Raw genomic sequence first — 19537 nt, forward strand, 5'->3', positions numbered from 1 at the left:
TCAAACATGTGCTAAGGACTTAGCCTGTGCCAGGGCATACAACATTAGACAAGATGGTCAAGGGCCCTATCCTCATGGAACTTACATTCTAGGCCTGTGGGGAGAGGATCAATAAACAAATAATAAGGAAATATTTGGTAATGATAACTGCTATGATGAAAATAAGATATGGTGATGTGAAGAGAAGTGACCACTGGGGCATAGGCTGGAGGCTACAACCAAGTGGTCAAAGATGGCCTCTCTGTGGAGCTGACATCGAAGTCAAGACCTGAATGATAAGCAGATGACATGGGATGATCTAGAAAAAGAACATGTCTGACTAGGGGGAAGAGCTAATGCAAAGACTCTAAGGTGGGAGGCAGCTCTATGTGTTCAAGGGTATTGTGGCTAGAATGTAGGATTTCCAAGGGAGATGGGGGGGGGGGAGAGGTAGGCAAGGGCCAGTTTATGGAGTCTTAGAGGCCAGCAGGAGCCTTTGGGTTATGATTCTGAGTGTGACCAGGAGCCACTGGAGTGTGTTAAGCAGGGGACTGACATGTTCTGCTTATATTTTTAAAATAACCTTCTGGCATTTGGGTTGTGACTTGACTGTAGTTGCCAGAGAGGAAGCAGGGAGGGCAATCAGGACAGAGATGATGGTGACTTGGGTCAGGATGGCACCAGTAGAGCTGTCAGCAGCAGAGTCAGGATAACTTGGAGACAAATCAACAGAATTTACTGATGTACTGCATAGGGTGGTGAGGAAAGGAAAGAGAGGAGCCAAAGATGATTCCTGGGTTTGGGTGTGAGGAACTGAATGTATAATAGTCATTTTCTGAGATGGAAAACCTGGGGAGGGGTAGTTTGGGGGAACAGGTGGAAAAGGGGAGATCAAGAGTCACACCTTTAAAAAATGTTTGAGTTCAAGATGCCTATTAAACATACAAGTAGAATTGTCAAGTGAGCATTTACATATGTAAGTCTGAGGCACAGAGGAGAGGTCAGGGACAAAAATTTAAATTTGGGGGTCATTGGCATATAGATGGAAGTTTAAGCCATGGGGTTGGATGAGACTGTCTAGAGAGGGCAAATGGAGAAGATGAGGAGTCAAGAGCACCACCACCTAGAGGATAAGCAGAGAAGTCAGCAAAGAAGCCTTTGAGAAGTGGCCATTGGAGGTCTTTGGCAACCTTGATGGAGCGTTTCAGAGTGATAGGAACAAAGTGAGGAGATTGAAGAAATATAGAAGCCACACTCTTCAAGCTCAGGCAACACCCCGAAAGCTGTGTTGGTCTCGGAGCATGTAATGTTCTTAAAGCTTGTTTTGTTTTGTTTTTCTAAACTATGGGACACACAGAAAATATGCAACAAAAAAAATGCTGTGAAGTTTTCATTGCCACCCACATAGCCCATAAATCTTGCAATGCCCTGAAAGAACTCCTAAATAACCAGGATTAATAACTTTATGGGGTAGCTCTCCAAGACATCATGAAGGAATAGCTAATAAAAGCAATTGTAAAAAGACTAACAAAAATAGAAAACCTGACTGGGAATAACTTCTGCCTGATGAATTTCTCTGTTGTAATACTAACAAAGCTACCATATAAACACATGGGATTGACTTCTATGGTTAAGGCATTCATATTATAACTAATCCCACAACTAGGAAAATATTTGTCTAGGGTTGTGACAGACTTATTTCACTAGTCACAAAGTGACATTTAATTCAACAACTATTTTTGTGGAGCTGATGGTAAAGGGAAGGGGCTGTGATCGCTGCTGACAGACACACAAGGATGCGTTGTTATAAGCAGATCTTGCCTTGAAAAAGCTAGCAAGAACTCTCCTGTCACCAGGCTGAAACTACAATGGGGGCAGGCACTGAATCTATCTGGATTACTATTATAACTTAACACCTAGACATAGAAGGCGCTTGTTTTAGTCTGTTCAGGCTGTGACAACAAAATGCCAAAATACCGGGTCACTTATAAACAAATTTTTCTCAGTTCTGGAGAATGAGAAGTTTAGAATCACTGAGCTGGCAGATTTGGCATTTGGTGAGAGCTTCCTGCTTCATAGACAGCTGTCTTGGGCTTGCTGTATCCACAAATGGCTGAAAGGGGTAGGGAGTTTTGTGGGGTCTCTATTATAAGAGCATTAGCCACATTCATGAGGGTTCCACTCTCATGACCCAAGTACTTCCCAAAGACGCCATCTCTTAATATCCTCACCTTCTAAGGCACCCACCCAGGAACCCCCAACAGTTTATTTTTGCTTTTGTTTCCTTTGCTTGAGAAGACATATCTAGAAAAATGTTGCTGTATCCAATGTCAAAGAAATTACTACCCATGCTCTCTTCTAGGAGTTTTATAGTTTCAGGTCTCATATTTGTATCTTTAATACATTTTGAGTTTCGGTGAGATTTTTGACCACATACAGAGATCCGTTAAAGAGGAAAGAGAGGTGCCTGAGTGGCTCAGTCAGTTAAACATCTGCCTTTGGCTCAGGTCATGATCTCACCATTCTTAGGTTCCAGCCCTGCATCAGGCTCTCTGCTGTCTGCATGGAGATTGCTTAAGATATAAGATCCTCTGTGCCCCCTCTGCCCTTCTCCCGCTCCTGTGCCTGTGTGCATGCATGCGCGTGGTCTGTCTGTCTGTCTCTCAAAAATAAATAGATACAAACTTCTAAAAAATTATAAACAAAATATAAGGAGAAAAGAGAAAGGATATATATGCTGAAGGAGGCTCTTAACTGCCCAATTGCATGAAGCATGCTATCTTGATTTCCTTATCTAACATTAAGCCAAATATTCCATAGAGACAATGTGTATCAATGTCCCGGGCTGGGTGCTACTGTGACAACTTACAGAGAAAGCTGTTTTCTATGAACTAGTACCTACCTCCCCTGCCTGACCTTATCTTCTTGAGAAATAGCAGTTTGGGTTAGGTCACCTGTAAATGTTGGATGAAGATGATTAGCCATCTGACTTCAGCAATCATGCAAATAGACTAGGATATAACACAGGTAGCAGAGCTGAAGCCTCACGTTCTTCTCACCCATCTGTAAACACAGAGGTATACATGGGTAGCCACAAATGGTTTGCCTTCCTACCTACTTTCATGGGGAAGCTGAGGCTGGCATCAAGGACACCTACAGAATTAATTGACCAAAATGGAACCTCTGTGGAATCTGCCCTTCCACCCTCCTCCCAACCATTCAGAGACGGCAATGACCCTGGGAGGTGTGAAGAGACTATAAATAGGGGAAACTGGGGAAAGTACCATCTGTCTCTGTCTCTCTCACACTCTTCTCCCTCTCCTTCCTCTCCTCAGCTGATGTCTCAGAAATGTCCCAGGTTTCTGTTTGGAAAAGGGGAGAGAAGTGGAACCAGCTTCATGGGTGTGGGACCTGCACAGTCACTCAGGGCTCTTGCTTTTACCATCTTGAAGTTCTTACCAATCTTTGAACAAGGAGCCTCATATCTTCATTTTGCAGTGGGCCTCCCAAATTCTGTTCAGTCCCAGAAGTTGGAGCTGATAAGAACGATCTTGCAGGGCAAAGCAGGCTCGGGCCTGACTCTCACCTGGGCCTTACCCTGGTGCTGGTTGAACAGCTTCCAGTCAAGTTCTTTCTCCTCCCAAGTACATCCAACGTTAGAACAGAGGGACCTTGGACTGACTGATGTGGGTCTGGGGGAAAAGAAGGTAACAGTTCTCCTCAACTGTGACATTTCTTTCTTTTTTTTTATGCTTATTTATTTTTGAGAGAGAAACAGAGACAGAGCACAAAAAGTGGAGGGACAAAGAGAAAAGGAGACACAGAATCCGAGGTGGGCTCCAGACTCTGAGCTGTCAGCTCAGAGCCTGATGCAGGGCTTGAACCCACGAACCACAAGATCATGACCTGAGCCAAAGTCAGACGCTTAACTGACTGAGATACCTAGGCATCCTAAGTGATTTTCATTTATAATCTCACAACAACTCTAGAAGGAAAGTATTAGTGTTCCCATTTAACAGATGGGTAAAGGAGGCTCAGAGAGTTGAGAAAGTTGCCTAAGGTCACACAGTTGGATGTGGTTCCATCAGGTTGTCAGACCTTAAAGTCTAGTTCACAGAAGTAGAACCGCTAGAAGTGATAACTGCGTGAGGGACTTGTTTTAAGAATTAGACCTTGATTGGGGCGCCTGGGTGGCTTAGTCGGTTAAGAGTCCGACTTTCGCTTAGGTCATGATCTCACGGTTTGAGGGTTCGAGCCCCGCATCGGGCTCTGTGCTGACTGCCAGCTCAGAGCCTGGAGCCTGTTTCAGTCTGTGATTCCCTCTCTCTCTGACCCTCCCCTGCTCACGCTGTCTCTCTCTCTCTCTCCTAGAAATAAATAAAACATTAAAAAAAAAAAAAGAATTAGACCTTGATCGCGCTCTGTCTCACTCTCAAAAATAAATAGTAAACATTAAAAAGTTGTTCTAAAGAATTAGACCTTGAAAGAGTAACTGTAGGAGCTCATTAAATGGTCTATGTAAGGCTCTGGCTTCTGCATCTGGTACTGGGCCTAAAGTCTGCGAGGCAGATAGCTGGGGAGAAGGTGGAAGAAAGCAAGGACAGCCTGGAGCCTTCGTGGACCAGGTGGGACCCACACTGGTGTCTCCCTGCCTCCAAGCCTCCAACATCCATGTAAGGATGATTTCCAGGAACAGTAGGCACCTTTTTCTGGGGTAAACACACCACACCTGGCCCTGGGGTCACAGAGGCTGAAGGCAGAGATCTGGAAGGATCTTAGGAGCTGAGGGCCCCCTGCTGCGTCATCCCCAACCGGGTGAGTCAGCAGGAAAAGCTGCCACGTGTCTGGGCTGCTACTTGCGTGCTGGTAGCTGCCCTGACCCATGCAAATCTGCATTCACTCCCTCTTCTGCTTGCTTTTCTGTCCACTCCTGAAACTCAATATTTATGACATGAATATAGTATATAACATGTGGTATCTTAATGCCCTCACCGATTACTTTCATGCCAACCGCACCCTGTAATTCTGAAGTGGAGAGGGGGAGGGGCTTTGCCTAGGTCAGCCTTCTGGTCTCGTGTCTAGTTGTTCTCGGACTTCCCAAAACCTGTACTTGGGAGTGGCTGTCCTGACTGCATTGGCTCTCCCAAGGCAGTTTTCAAGCTTGCCACTCTCCCTGAATCTCCACATGCTCACCAACCAGAAACCTCTCCAAACCCCAACCTTTTGGGGTTTTACACATTCATTACTTAGACCTCGTTGACTGAATCATTGTTCACTGGTCATTGATTCACCTCCAAGCCCCCTCTCCCTTCCTCCAACCAAGCGGGTGGGGACTGAAAGTTCCAACCCTCTAATCAGGTGTTTGGTTCTCCTGGCAACCAGCCCCTTCTTTAGGTGTGGTCCCCAGATCACCTCATTAACATAACAAGAGACACCTTGAAACTCTCACCGCTTAGGAATTTACAAAGGTTTTTGGAGCTCTGCGCCCCACTGGGGGCTTATCAATAAAAGCACACGAAGAAACAACTATGGCAGGAAGACATTTTGACTATAAACACCAAGAGTTTGTGAGGACTGTCTGAGAATGTTTGTTCGGGGGCGACACTTTTCTGATCTCAATCGCACTCCCGAGGACCTTGAGGCAATTAGCTCCTACCTGGTAAAGGCCACTCTTCTAAAAGTGTCGAAAGCTGTGATGTGGCCTGAGTACCAACTCGTATAAGAATACACCTCAGCTACATTTAGGGGTGCCTGGTGACTCAGTTGGTTAAGCATCCGACTTCGGCTCAGGTCATGATCTCACCGATCTCAGGCTGGAGCCCTCCATCGGTCCCTGTGCTCATAGCTCAGAACCTGGAGCCTGCTTCGGATTCTGTGTCTCCCTCTGTCTCTCCCCCACTCATGCTCTGTCTCTTTCTCTTTCTTTCTCTCTCTCAAAAATAAATAAACATTTTAAAAATTTTTTAGAAAAAGTACACCTCAACTACATTTGGTGTATTATTTATTCCTTTCTTCTCCCCTTGCCTGGATTTATAGGAGTAATCTATCACTGGTTTGGGGTATGTTGTGTCTTTTATCAGTTTGTTAAGACACATTATCCTGTATGCTATGGGCTTGTGAAATTCCCACAGCAAACCTGTGTTCATTGCTGGCAAAGGCAAACTCAGCCTTTGAGCATAATTTGCCTCCCAAAACAAAACAGCTACCATTATCTCACTATTGTTTCTGATGTGTGTGAAGAAATGTAATAAAAATTACACGAGCATGTAAAATAAAGCATACAATTGTCTCCACCTGGACCTTCCATTTCTCCTTCAGGTTTCAACTTAAACAGACACACCTTCAAGAAGCCTTCTCTGACCTCCACTCAGGCCCACCCCAACCCAATTAGCACCTTCTGTTAGTCTGTGTCACAACATTCTGTAATTTCCTCTTTGTAATGCATATCACAAAGAGTCATTGAGTCGTTGTTTATCACTAAGTCTTCTCCAATAGAATATGCACTCTACTTTTTTAGATTTTTTTTATTTATTTCTGAGAGAAAGAGAGAGAGAGTGTGAGCAGGGGAGGGTCAGAGAGTAGAGGGAGATACAGAATCTGAAGCAGGCTCTAGGCTCTGAGCTGGCTTTGAGCACAGAGCCCAACTCGGGGCTTGAACGACTAACCGTGAGATCATGACCTGAGCCAAAGTCAGAGGCTTAACCGACTGAGCCACCCAGGTGCCCCTGAATGTGTACTCTATTAAAGTGAAGGCTGTTTCTCCTTTCCATCATGGCATTTGCAATGCTTAGCATATTGCTAAATGTTCAATAAATTAATTACTGACACACTGAATGAATCAATTAATGATGAGAAGACAAGAGGGTTGTTTTGAAGGTTGTCTAAATGTATTTATAATTTGATTTTGTGGAGTCCATTGTTGAGTGGACAAGCTATAGACTGTTTCAAAAGAATAATTTAAAAGTAAATGATTAGTTTGTGGTGTCTAAATGTGGTGTCTTTTCTGATGGGGCCCCTAAATGTGGGGTGGAAGCTGGTGGCGGGTGGTGAAAAGAATTCACCTGAAGCAGAACAAAGGCACTAGAAGTTTATTGAATATACCTCAAGGGAGCCTCAGGGCAAGACAAAGAGAGGCTGTCTGCTATGAGGCAGTGGGTGGGGGCTGTTTTTAAAGGGGGAAGGTGAGCAAGTATGGCAATGTATAGGATTTTCCCTTTTTTGTTAACTGTGCCTGGTTATAAATAGCCTATTGGTTGGTGAGGCCCTACTGATGTTTTGAGGTGGGTTGCCTGATGGGCCTCTGTTCAGCCAAGGGGTTGGGGTTACTTTGGGCCCTTCTGCCTTTATCAAATTTCCATTGCTCCAGCCTGTTGTCTAAAAGTGGCCTCTATTGCTCCTTGGCCTTTTGGCTAAGATCAAATGTAGTATCTGTTCTTATCAGTTTAAAAGGGGCCACTACGTAGATGAAACTTACAAGTTTCAACTATATTCAAATAGTCTCTTCTTTGTCATTCTAGTATATATACATCTTTTTTCCTTTCTCCTCACGCCCACCCCATTTTTATTCATGGCAGGTATGGATATTAACAAAGTTAGGGGGGTTGTTTCTCAAATATACAGGTTTCTTATTTTATTTTATTATTAAGTGTTATTTATTTATTATTTGGGAGGAGCCAGGAGAGAAAAAGTCCTAAGCAGGCTCTGCATTGTTAGTGCTGAGCCCAATGCGGGCCTTGAACCCATGAACCATGAGATCATGACCTGAGCCGAAGTCAAGAGTCAGACACTTAACTGGGGCGCCTGGGTGGCTTAGTCGGTTGAGCGTCCGACTTTCGNTACAGGTTTTTAAAAAAATTACCTAAAAGATAGCTATTTCTCAACTGTTAACACAATTAGAGAAGATATTAGAATTCATTGATTACACTATTTCCTAAGAGACAAGAGTACATTTATCGTCTGTTCTTACATCAGATGGTTTGATACCTTCACAATCTAATGACCAGATTAAATGCTAAATTTTACATTTCTTGGCTTGGGAAATTTGCCTTATATTAAATCCAGGAAGTTTTCTCTCAAATCTTTCATATACATGAAGCATAGCAGGAAAAGTAAGTACTACTTTTATATTCAAAGACCATGTTTTTAAGAGGAAAAGTCACTGTCCTAACAATTGCTCCCAGACAGTAAATTATCACAGTTGATAAAGATCTATTCCACTGTTGGCAATATGTTGGAAGAAGCTGGCATGTAGAAATGAAACAGAAAGGGAAACATATACTCGGCCTTGTATCCCTTCCTATTTTGTTCATTTTCACTAGGTGGTAATAATAATAACAGCAGTTCTGGTTTGGGGCTTATAAAGCATTTACAAAGTGTCGCTGTTGGCTATAAGCTCCTAGCTTATAGTGACTCGTTTAACATATGCAACCCTGTAAATTCCCTATAACCCTGTAAGATCAATACCATGATTAGCCTCATCTTATAGATAAGGATGTGAAAACAGAAGTTAAGTAACATGCTCAAGGCCACATAGCAAGTAATAGAGGTATGATTTAAACTTGGGCAGTCTGGCTCCACAGACATAGCTTTTAGCAATTTACTGTGTTGCTTATTATGTATAATATATTGATGTTATATCCTTTCTAGAGTGACATTTGTAAATCGGCAAGCAAGTACTGAACACTGACCTAGATGCCATGGAGGAAAACAGAAAAATATAACTTGATGCTTCACTCACTCTAGAGGCATCTTTCTGAAATAAAATTTCATACTTGTCTAGATTTTTCCTGACGGTGTTTTTCAAGTGGCGTGTTAGGACATACTGGAGTGTTGGATCGAACTTTGATCTGATTAAAGTGTAATTTTGCTTCACTCTGAGTAGATACAGAAAATGTTGAGCAAGGAAGGTCATGCTATACAGTGTAGAATGTGGCCAAAACCACTAAGGAGAAGATGTAAGAAGCAGGAAGTAATGTCAAACTGGCTCCCAAGAAAGAGCACAGGCTTCCAAGGACGTATGATGTTCTCTACTGGAGAATTTTGGATCTTACAGAATGTAAGCAACAGGAGGGCAAGGACTTGGCCTGTCTTGTTCAGACGTGTAATCCCTAGGCAAGGTCCCAGTGCCTGGCACAAGTAAGCAATAAATATTTGATAAAGTGATGAAAGAAAGAAAAAAACGAAGAGAGTGGGGCAGAGCTGCAAATGGGCTTACTCCCATAGTGAAGAGGGACCATGAAAAGGGTGATAATGGCAGATGCCCTTACATTTTAGTCATGCTATATACTGTCATACTCTTCCAGGAAATACGCTGTGCTTCTTAATGATTTTAATAGTATTTTTCAATCCTTTTACTTCTGTTTTTTTTTTAATGTCCGTTTGTTTTGAGAGAGAGCATGTGTTAAATGGGGAAGAGCAGAGAGAGAATTTCAAGTAGGCTTCACACTATCAGCACAGAGCTTGATGTGGGGCTCGATTTCACAAACCATGAGATCATGACCTGAGCCGAAACCAAGAGTTGGACACTTTATCAACTGAGCCACTCAGGTGCCCCCAATCCTTTTATTTCTTTCTGTGTGCCATCAAGAATTCTAGGATTTAGAATTTTATCACAAATTCTTTATGAATCTCCCAAAGTAATGCTAACATATTTATAGTTGCACATCCAAGATAAAAGAACTATTTTGCTTGGATTTTGATAGATACCTCCCATAGCAAATAGAAAACACAATCACCATTCCTAGACAAATGCTTATTAGCAAGATGTACAATTCTAAAAAAAACAAAAACAAAAAGAACAAACAAAAATATATACAACAGACTATAGAATTCTTGTTTTAAACAGAATGTGTGAGTTAAGCTGTGTTCTTTAAATTTCTGGGTCCCACTGTTTAGATATCACTCCTTGATAGTCTAGAAGAAGGATCAAATCTTGAACCTTAATGGAAACCATCTAGCTTTTCACTAACAACTTAAAAATAGTAATCTTTCAATTCTATAACATTGTAAAGTCACTTTCTTCTTTTGTGTTTATCAAGTACTGATAAACATAATCCCTCCAATTATGGTGGAGGGATAGATCTGATTCTGGGGAGCTAGTTTGCAAGAGGTAGGTGTAGTGTCTGATCAGACTTCAGATAAATACCCAACCCTTCTTAGATATATAGGAAGCAGCAGGCAATGGAAACAATCAGTGAGTGACATTAGTATAAGACATCATTTTACATGTGAAGTTTCAAGAAAATTTGTCTTTTTTAAGGTAATTTTTAAGAGCAGTTTTCAGTTTACAATAAAAATGAGAAGGAGGTACAGAGATTTCCCATATACAGGTCTTCCTTACTTTTCAAAAATTTGTATCATAGCACTTTGCTTTTACAAAACACCTACATTAGTATCTATTTCTGATTTTTACTTTTTCAGAAAAAGGTGAAAGGTAAAATTGGCCTTCAGTGTTTGCTTTGCAGCAAGCCATTATACAGTGTTCACCCCAAGCAGCAAGAGTGACCCCACCAAACTCACTACACTCAGCATCTCTGCATCAAGCCTCCATAGCTTTAAACTGTGTCTGTGAGCATCTATGCTTTATCTTGATTTATTTTGTGCATCCAGTAACAAGATGTGTCCTAAAATATTAGAATAGAGAGGTTATCTTTTGGATCTGAGAAGGTTCAAAAAAATCTTCCACGTAAGTTAATGGCAATTGTGTCTTTGCTTTAATCCATTTAGACTTATGGAAGTTCTCATAAGAAATCTGTTCTCGGGGCAGCTGGGTGGCTCAGTTTGTTAAGCATCCTACTTCGGCTCAGGTCAGGACCTCACGGTTTGTGAGTTCGAGCCCTGCATCGGGCTCTGTGCTGACAGCTCAGAGCCTGGAGCCTGCTTTGGATTCTTTGTCTCCCTTTCTCTGCCCCTCCCCACTCATGCTCTGTCTCTCTCTCAAAAATAAACATTTAAAAAAAAAAAAAAGAAAGAAATCTGTTCTCCCTACCCCTTCATATACATAGCTTCTCACATTATTAGCATCACTCACTAAAATGGCATGTTTTTCATCAATCTGAACCCATGTTGACCCATCATAATCACCTTAAGCCCATAGTTGATCTTAGGGTTCACTCATGTTGTTGTACATTCTGTGACTTTGGACAAATGTATAATGTCATATCCATCACCATCACTGCCCTAAAAATCCTCTGTGCTCTACCCATTTACAACCCTCCCACTTTGGCAACTACTGATCTTTTTATTGTCCCCATAGTTTTGCCTTTTCCAGAATGTTATATAGTTGGACAACATATAGTATATAGTCTTTTCAGACTGGCTTCTTTCTCTTAGTAATATGCACTTAAGGTTCATCCATATCTTATCATGGTTTAATAGCTCATTCCTTTTTAGCAGTGGATACCATTCCGTTGCTGGATTGTACCACAGCCTACATATCCGTTCATTACTGAAGGACATCTGAGTTGCTGTCAAGTTTGGCAATTACAAATAAAACTTCTATAAATATCCTAGGGCAGATTTTTGTGTGGACATAAATTTTTATCTCATTTGGGTAAATATCAAGGAGCAGGATTGCTGGATTGTATGGTAAGAATTTGTTTAGTTCTTACCATACTGCCTTCCAAAGTGGCTATTTCATTTTGCATTTCCACCAGCATTTCCTGTTGTTCCACATCCTCACTGCATTTGGTGTTTCAGGACATCAGATGTTGGCTGTTTGGATAGGTGTGTAGTGGTATCTTATTGTTATTTTTATTGTTATTTTATTTTATTTTGTTATTGTTATTTTAAATTTCATTTCCCTGATGACATATAATGGGGAGCATCTTTTCATATACTTATTTGCCATCTGTATATCTTCTTTGGAGAATTTCTGTTAAGGTCTTTGGCCCATTTTTCAATCAGTTTTTCTTATTGTCGAATTTTGGATAACAATCCTTTATCAGATATGTATTTGCAAATAATTTCTTTCAACCTGTATCTTGTCTTCTAGTTCTCTTGATATTGTCTTTTTGCCAAACAAAAGTTTTTCATATTAATTAAGTCCACCTTATCAATTATTTTTTTTCATGATTCCCGTCTTTGGTGGTGTACTTCAAAAGACATCGCCACACCTAAGATCATCTAGGCTTTCTTCTATGTTATCTTCTAGGAGATTTATAGCTTTATAAGTGTTACATTTAGATTTATGACCTATTTTGAATGAATTTTTGTAAAGGGTATAAAGTCTGTGTCTAGATCCATGTTTTGTTTAAGACGGTTTTATATCTCTGTCCCAATTGTATGCGTTTGCTTTTCTTTTTTTTTTTCTCATTGCATTTGCAAGGACTTCTAGTATAATGTTGAAAATGAGTAGTGGGAGGGGACATCCTTGCCTTGTTCCTCATTTTAGTGAAAAAGCTTTGAGTTTCTCACCATTAAGAATAATGTGTTACACGCCAGTCAGAGTGGCTAAAATGAGCAAATCAGAGAACTCTAGATGCTGGCGAGGATGTGGAGAAACGGGCACCCTCCTACACTGTTGGTGGGAATGTAAACTGGTACAGCCCCTCTGGAAAACCGTGTGGAGGTTCCTCAGGACACTTACAATAGAACTCCCCTATCACCCAGCAATAGCACTGCTAGGAATTTACCCAAGGGATACAGGAGTGCTGATGCATAGGAGCACATGTACCCCAATGTTCATAGCAGCACTCTCCACAATAGCTAAAACATGGAAAGAGCCTAAGTGTCCATCAACAGATGAATGGATCAAGAAGATGTGGTTTATCTATACCATGGAATCCTACATGGCAATGAGAAACAATGAACTCTGGCCATGTGTAGCAACATGGATGGCCCTTGAGGGTGTTATGCTGAGCGCAATAAGTCAGGCAGAGAAGGACAAATATCATACGTTTGCACGTATAGGAGGATTAGGAGGAAATTGACGGAGGAACAAGGGGGAGAAGAAGGGCAGAAATGGTGGGGGAAAGGGAGAGAAGCAAACCATGAGAGACTCTTGAATGCTGACAAAAACTGAGGACTGATGGATGTGGGGGGAGGGGGGATGGGCATGGAGGAGGCCGCTTGTGGGGATGAGCACTGAGCGTTATGTGGAAACTAATTTGACAAAAAACTTTTAAAAAAAAAAAAAAAATTTAAAAAAAAAAAAAAAATTTAAAAAAAAAAAAAAAATTTAAAAAAAAAAAAAAAAGAATAATGTGTTACAGGTTTTATTGTAGATAGTCTTTATGAGGTTGAGAAAGCTGTCCTCTATTACTAGTTTACTGAAAGTTTTTATTGTGAATCAACAGGTTGACTTTTGTCAAAGGCTTTTTCTGCATTTATTGATATGATCATGTGGTTTTTTCCTTTTCTAGTCCATTGATGTGATGGATTACATTAATTGATTTTTGAATGTTCAATTAGACTTGCGTAACAGGGTTAAATCCTATTGATCATGATGTATAATTCTATTTATACTTCTTTGGATTTGATCTAATATTATTTTGTTGAGTATTTCTGCATCTATATTCATGAAAGAGATTGGCCTATAGTCTTATAATGTCTTTATCTGGTTTTAGTATTAGAGTAATGCTAACCTCAGAGAATGAGTTAGGAAGTGTTCCCTCTGCTTCCATCCTCTGAAAGAGTTTGTAGAAGATTGGTATAATTTCTTCTTTAAATGTTTGGTAGAATTCACCAGTAAACCCACCTGGGCCTGGCATTTACTGTTTTGGAAGGTTATTAATTATTGATTTAATTTTTTAACAGACACAAGGGAAAACCTGTCTTTAAAAAAAGAAACTAAGGTAGTAGCTTGTAGAAAATTGGCAAGATTATAATAATTTCTGTTTTGCAAGAAAGACAGCACCAAAAGTTATAGTTTATTGTTCTATAGGACGTTAATCAGATTTATATCTAATTTAGCAGTAATTTAGAATGACTTCAGTATTTTTTAAACTGATGTATATACATTATTTCTCTTATCTTTATTTATTTTTAAATTTTATTAAAAATTGTTTAAGTTTACTTATTTTGAGAGAGAGGAGGGTCAGAGAGAGAGAGAATCCCAAGCAAGCCCTCACTGGTAGCGTGGAGCCCAAAACTTGGCCTGATCACTGGAACCATGATATCATGGCATGAGTCAAAATCAAGAGCCATTCAGATGTCCTTCTCTTACCTTTCTTTAAATCAGCTTTGTTTACTGCTGATTTTCTCAATAAAAACTTGACCTATGTTTAACTGTATTTGTATGAGAATTATTTTTCAACATTTTGAAATTATACTTTTGACATTTGCTAGGAAAATAACTTGGCTGCATATTTACAAACCTTAAAAATGTACATGCTCTTTTACCTAGCAATTGCTTATCTAAGTATTGACCCTGAGAAGATAAGGAGGTGCCCAAAGATTTAGCTCTAGACAATGTTTTTGAGTGCACCTTATATAATAGTGAACTAGAAACTACTATGCAACATTAGAGGATTGCTTGATACCTAAATTTATTTTTAAGAATGGTTGTTTCTGGGTAAGTGGAAGCTGTAGACTTCCGAAATTTCTTTTATGTTGTTCAAATTTTCTTTTGAAACTTTTGAAAGAAGAAAAAAAGAAAGCTTAAAGATTACAAAGTCTAGTTACACTTCTCATTCTTCTTGACCTCGGTTGAGGTATTTAGCCCCTAGCTATAGTCTTTCTGTCCAATTCCTGCCACAAATCCAGGGAACTTCAGTATCTTTGAGCAGGACTGATCTACCATCCTTGCTTTTCAATTCCTTCATATCCCATTTCCAGTGCCTTCTTCAATTCTATAATTTAGTCCAAAGAATTAATGTTTATTTTTGAGAGAGAGAGAGAGAGAGATAGACAGAGCATGAGCAAGGGAGGGGCAGAGAGAAGAGGGAAACACAGAATCCAAAGCGGTGCCAGGCTCTGTGCTGGGGCTTGAACCCAGAAACCATGTGTGAGATTATGACCTGAGACGAAGTCGGATGCTTGACTGACTGAGCCACCCAAGCACCCACAGTCCAGAGAAGTTTTATATACTGTATTCATTCAGCACTGTTCACCTCTAATGTTTCTGTGCTTCTTGCTCTGGTCTGCTTTTAGATGAAAATGCCTTGTTTTTGTGAAAGAAGTAACACATGTTCGCTGGAAAATTCTTTCAGAAAATACAAAGATTCAAAAGAGAGAATCAAAACACTGCAATCCAGGGCATACCACGCAGCATTTTTGTAACCTTTTAAACTTTTTGTTAGGAATAGGTTTTTTTGTTTATTTTCTAAGATGGGATCTTACTATACATTTTGCTTTTATAATCTGATTTTTGCCACTCAATGATTTGTCGTTCTGAGCCAATAAACACAGATCTACATCACCATTATTATGGCTGAAAAATAACTTATCTTATGACTCTAATATTCTTTGCCTAAGCCAGAGTGTCACAACCTCAGCATTGTTGACATTTGGGCCAGATAACTTATTGTAGGGGTTGTACTGTGCATTGTGGGATGTTTTACAGAATCCCTGCCCTCTACTTGCTAGATGCCAATAACAACATCCCCCTAGTCATGATAATCAAAAATGCTTCCAGCTACTGCCAAATGCCTTCTGTGGGCAATATCGCCCCAGTTGAGAACCACTGATATAATCAATCTGCTATTATTTGACATTTACAGTTACCTACTTTTTCACAATTAAAAACAGCTGTGCTAATAAAGATCCTAACATACATAAACTCAGCACTTCTTCAAATTACCTGAATAGCTTAAATTTCTAGAAAGGAAGAATGTACTTTCCTTTTGTAGTTTATTTATTTATTTTTTAGACAGAGGGAGAGAGTGCATACAGGAGCAGGGGAGGGGAAGAGAGCAGGAGAGAGAGATTCCTAAGCAGGTTCTATGCTGTCAACACAGAGCCCAACGTGGGGCTCAAATTCATGAACTGGGAGCTCATGACCTATGTCGAAATCAAGTCAGACACCTAACCGACTGAGCCACTCAGGTGTCCCATGTAGAACATATTTTAAATACTGATGTCTATTCCCAGATAGTTTTCCATAAGGGCTGTATCAATTTGTAGTACCATTTAAACCGCAAAAATGACATTCCCTCAGATCTTATCCAAGTACTATCCATCTTTTAAATCTTTCTTAGTGATGGGACACCTGGGTGGTTGTGAATTCAAGCCCCACATCAGCCTTTGCGCTCACAGCACAGAGCTTGCTTCAGATCCTCTGTCTGCCTCTTTCTTCCCCTACCCGGCTCACTTGCACGTGCATGCTCTCTCTCTCTCTCTCAAAAATAAACAAACATTAAATCTTAGTGAAAAGTAAAACCTGATACTACTTTGTCCTTTTAATTTGTAAATTCTTTGATTTGCTAACCAGGTTGGTAACTTTTACTGTGTTTATTGGCCATTTGTATTACTGCTTTTGCAAACTGCAAATTAAATGTCTTTTGTCCATTCTTGATTTTGTAAGAACTAGTAATTCTTTCTTCCAGTTTGTAATTTTTCTGGTAACATTTATGTGAGTTTTCCTTTACAGAAAGTATGCATTTTTATATCATCAAATGATCAGCCTTTTTATTGTGATTTTACTGTTAGTGGTGTCATGCTTAGAAAGATCACTTCTGGGGGCACCTGGGTGGCTCAGTCAGTTGAGCTTGATTTTAGTTCGGGTTTTGATCTTGCAGTTCATGAGATCGAGCCCTTGGGGTGGAGGGGGCATTTAGCTGACAGCGCAGAGCCAGCTAGGGATCCTCTCCTTTCTCTGCCCCTCCTGCTCACTTCCTCTCTCTCAAAATAAAGAAATAAACTTAAAAAAGAAAGAAAGAAAGAAAGATCACCTTTGAAATCTTATACTTTAGTGTTTTACTCTATTAGACCAATCTTCTATTTAACTTTATTTCTTGCTGCACTCTAACACTAAGCCTTTGCAACCCCTAAACCAGTGCAAATCACATTTGAATGTACATGTGCATTATCTGGAATCTTATTAAAATTCATGTTCTGATTCAGTAAGCCTGTAGTGGGACCAGGGAGTCTGTCTTAAAAACAATCTTCCAGGTGATGTCAGTGCTGTTCCTGGACCACACTTTGAGTCCCTAGGTTTTAGAACGTCAGCCCTCAATCCTCTGTACTCTCTACCTTCCTGAATTCGGCTCTTCCCTGAATTTGCTTCCCTTCCTACCTACTGTGAACCTCAAGGGCAGTAATTTCAACTATACTTACCCTCTTTGTTTTTCTGGAACAACAGTCTTTGCAATCTCCACCCCAGTATTGGCAGACGCACTATTTCTCCAGTCTCCAGCCACAGTACCACTGAAGGAAATCCTGTAACTGCTACTTTCTTCTATAACAAATGTGTCATTTCTAGAGTCAGAGCAGCAAGCGTTCACTTTGTTCCTGGAAAGCTCCCTTTCTCATTATTATAGTAACTTTGCCTAAATGTAACCTTATCAACCCTATTCTACCTCTTTGAAACCTCTTAGTCAATAAACAACAGTGAAAGAACCTCTTTAAAGCCATCGAGAAGTCACATTCAGCATAATAATTGCTGCATACTTAAAAAAAAATCCACTAAAGGGGCACCTGGGTGAGTCAGTCAGTTAAGCCTCTGACTCTTGGTTTCAGCTCCGGTTGTGATCTCACTGTTTCGTGAGTTCCAGACCCAGACCGGGCTCATAGTTCGGAGCCCGCTTGGGACTCTCTCTGCCCCTCCCCTACTCATGCTGTCTCTGTCTCTCTCAAAAACAAACTTAAAAAATTTTTTTTAAATCCAATCAAACCCCAACAATGTCTTATTAAGGTTTTCCAACTCATAGAAGTCTGGGTTGTTTTTTTTTTTTTTTGGTTTTATTGCTGTTTTTGTTGTTTTCTTTTGAGAGAGAGAGAGAGGGAAGGAGATCATGCACTCAGGTACATGCACTGGGGAGGGGCAGAGAGGGAGAATCCCTCTCTGAAGTAGGTTCCACGCCTAGTGAGGAGCCAAAGGAGGTCCTCCATCCCACAACTTTGAGATCATGACCTGAGCCAAATCAAAAGTCAGGGGCTTAACAGACTGAGCCCCCCAGGTGCCCCTGAAGTCTATTTAAAGACTTAAGAATTAAACTAAATTACTGAATAAACACCTCACACAGTTCTTACAATGTGCCTGCCAACTTCAATTAGGTAGGTATAATTATTATTTCCATTTTACGGACCAGGAAACTAAGGCACAGTGAGTTAACACAACCTCTGAAGAGTCAGAGCAAGTGATTGGGACCCAAACTGTGTGCCGCTGTAGTCTTAGGTTTTGTGTGTCTCCGCCCTGCTGCCTGGGAATCACAGGAGGCCTCATTGTTCCTAAAAGCTCAATTCTACAATAGTATCTCTATCTGTGACAAAGAAGAGGCAGGCAAATCAATAGCGGTTTTCAGCTCCTGACTGCATATTTGATTCACACAAGGCACTTTTTAAAAAATATCCTTCCCGGGGCCTTACCAAGAGAAATTCTGTTCAGTTAGTCTTGAGTGGGGCACTACTATTTTTAACCTGTTAGAGAGAAACGTTATTCCCAAACGAGTGGTTTTCAAGCTGTTTGTACTCACTGGACCCTTGATACAAATCTCCAACTACTCTGCAAGGTGACGTGTGACAGGTGTGTGAGGTCTTTGCCCACACCACGAACTGCCTCTCGGGCTTTGGTGAAATATTTGTTATTCCTAGTGCAAATGTAGACCAGCCCACTCTTCCAGAAAGAAGCATTTTAGGAAGAGGGAACTGATATTGGCCTAGGGAGTATTGGTGGAGGGAGTGTTGGATTCACAAACAGGGGCTCTGCTTTCTTCCGCGTGACTTCCAGTTTTAAATTTAACCTAGTCAATCTCATACACCAAGTAATTTGTCAGAAATGTTCCTGTACTCTACACTTGGCAGTTTAAAACTTCTACACACCTGCGTTCTTCAGTCTTAAATCCCACGCGTCCTCAGAGCATGACTGGGGAGCCTGACACAGCTGGGGGCGCAGTTCCCTAGGGCTCAAGAGATGCTAAGAGCCACGTGGAGGTCCAGATGAGCTACAGGCCCAGCTCTTAGCTGTAAACTCACAACAGCTGGAGACACCCAAACGCCCGCGTGCCCCTCGCTGGAGCCCTGGCCCAGGAGAGGACACACTTCCAATCCGTGACGCTGCTAAAGCCCGGGGCCGCGACAGGCGGTCNGCCCCGGGGGCTGGGGCCTGAGTTGCGCCCGTCCCCCAGCCGGCTATAATGTCGCGCCCCGGCTGGCTGGGGGCGGCGGGTGGTGGTGCGCGCCTGGGCAGGGGTGAGGTCCAGGGCGTGCGGAGCCCGGAGCAGCTGCCGCAGCTGCCGCGGCGACTCTCGGAGGAGAGGGAGAGGAGGTGAGGGAGGGGCGGGCGGGGGGGGGNTGGGAGCTGCCGGTGCTCCGCTTGCACCAACTCCGGAAGGTGCCGCTTCCAACTTTTACCTCCTTGGAAGCAGGGAGCCGTAGTGTCAGGAGACTTGACATTGGAGTGCTGAGCCGAGCTAGTGACGTCCACAGCCTCGCCACCCCCCCCCCCCTTTATCTTTTCTCA

At 41.4% G+C, this 19537-nt stretch overlaps 1 protein-coding gene and 1 pseudogene across 2 annotated transcripts in view; both read left to right on the forward strand.

Annotated features, from left to right (window-relative positions):
• Positions 1-4778: 4778 nt before the first annotated feature.
• The window catches only part of CPM (carboxypeptidase M), a 93534-nt gene continuing 78775 nt past the window's right edge, over positions 4779-19537 (forward strand). The window contains exon 1 of one of the 2 annotated variants that reach the window (XM_077775240.1): positions 4779-4794. The gene's annotated coding sequence lies outside the window, so the exon portion shown is untranslated. Of the gene's footprint in view, positions 4795-19247; positions 19343-19537 lie in introns of those variants that run through there. The other variant, XM_077775239.1, reaches the window with a different exon arrangement.
• Positions 7369-7512, forward strand: LOC144240878 (U2 spliceosomal RNA; annotated as a pseudogene).

This window comes from Crocuta crocuta, unplaced genomic scaffold, assembly GCF_008692635.1.
Source record: "Crocuta crocuta isolate KB4526 unplaced genomic scaffold, BGI_CrCroc_1.0 scaffold97, whole genome shotgun sequence".
Classification (NCBI taxonomy): Eukaryota; Metazoa; Chordata; class Mammalia; order Carnivora; family Hyaenidae; genus Crocuta; species Crocuta crocuta.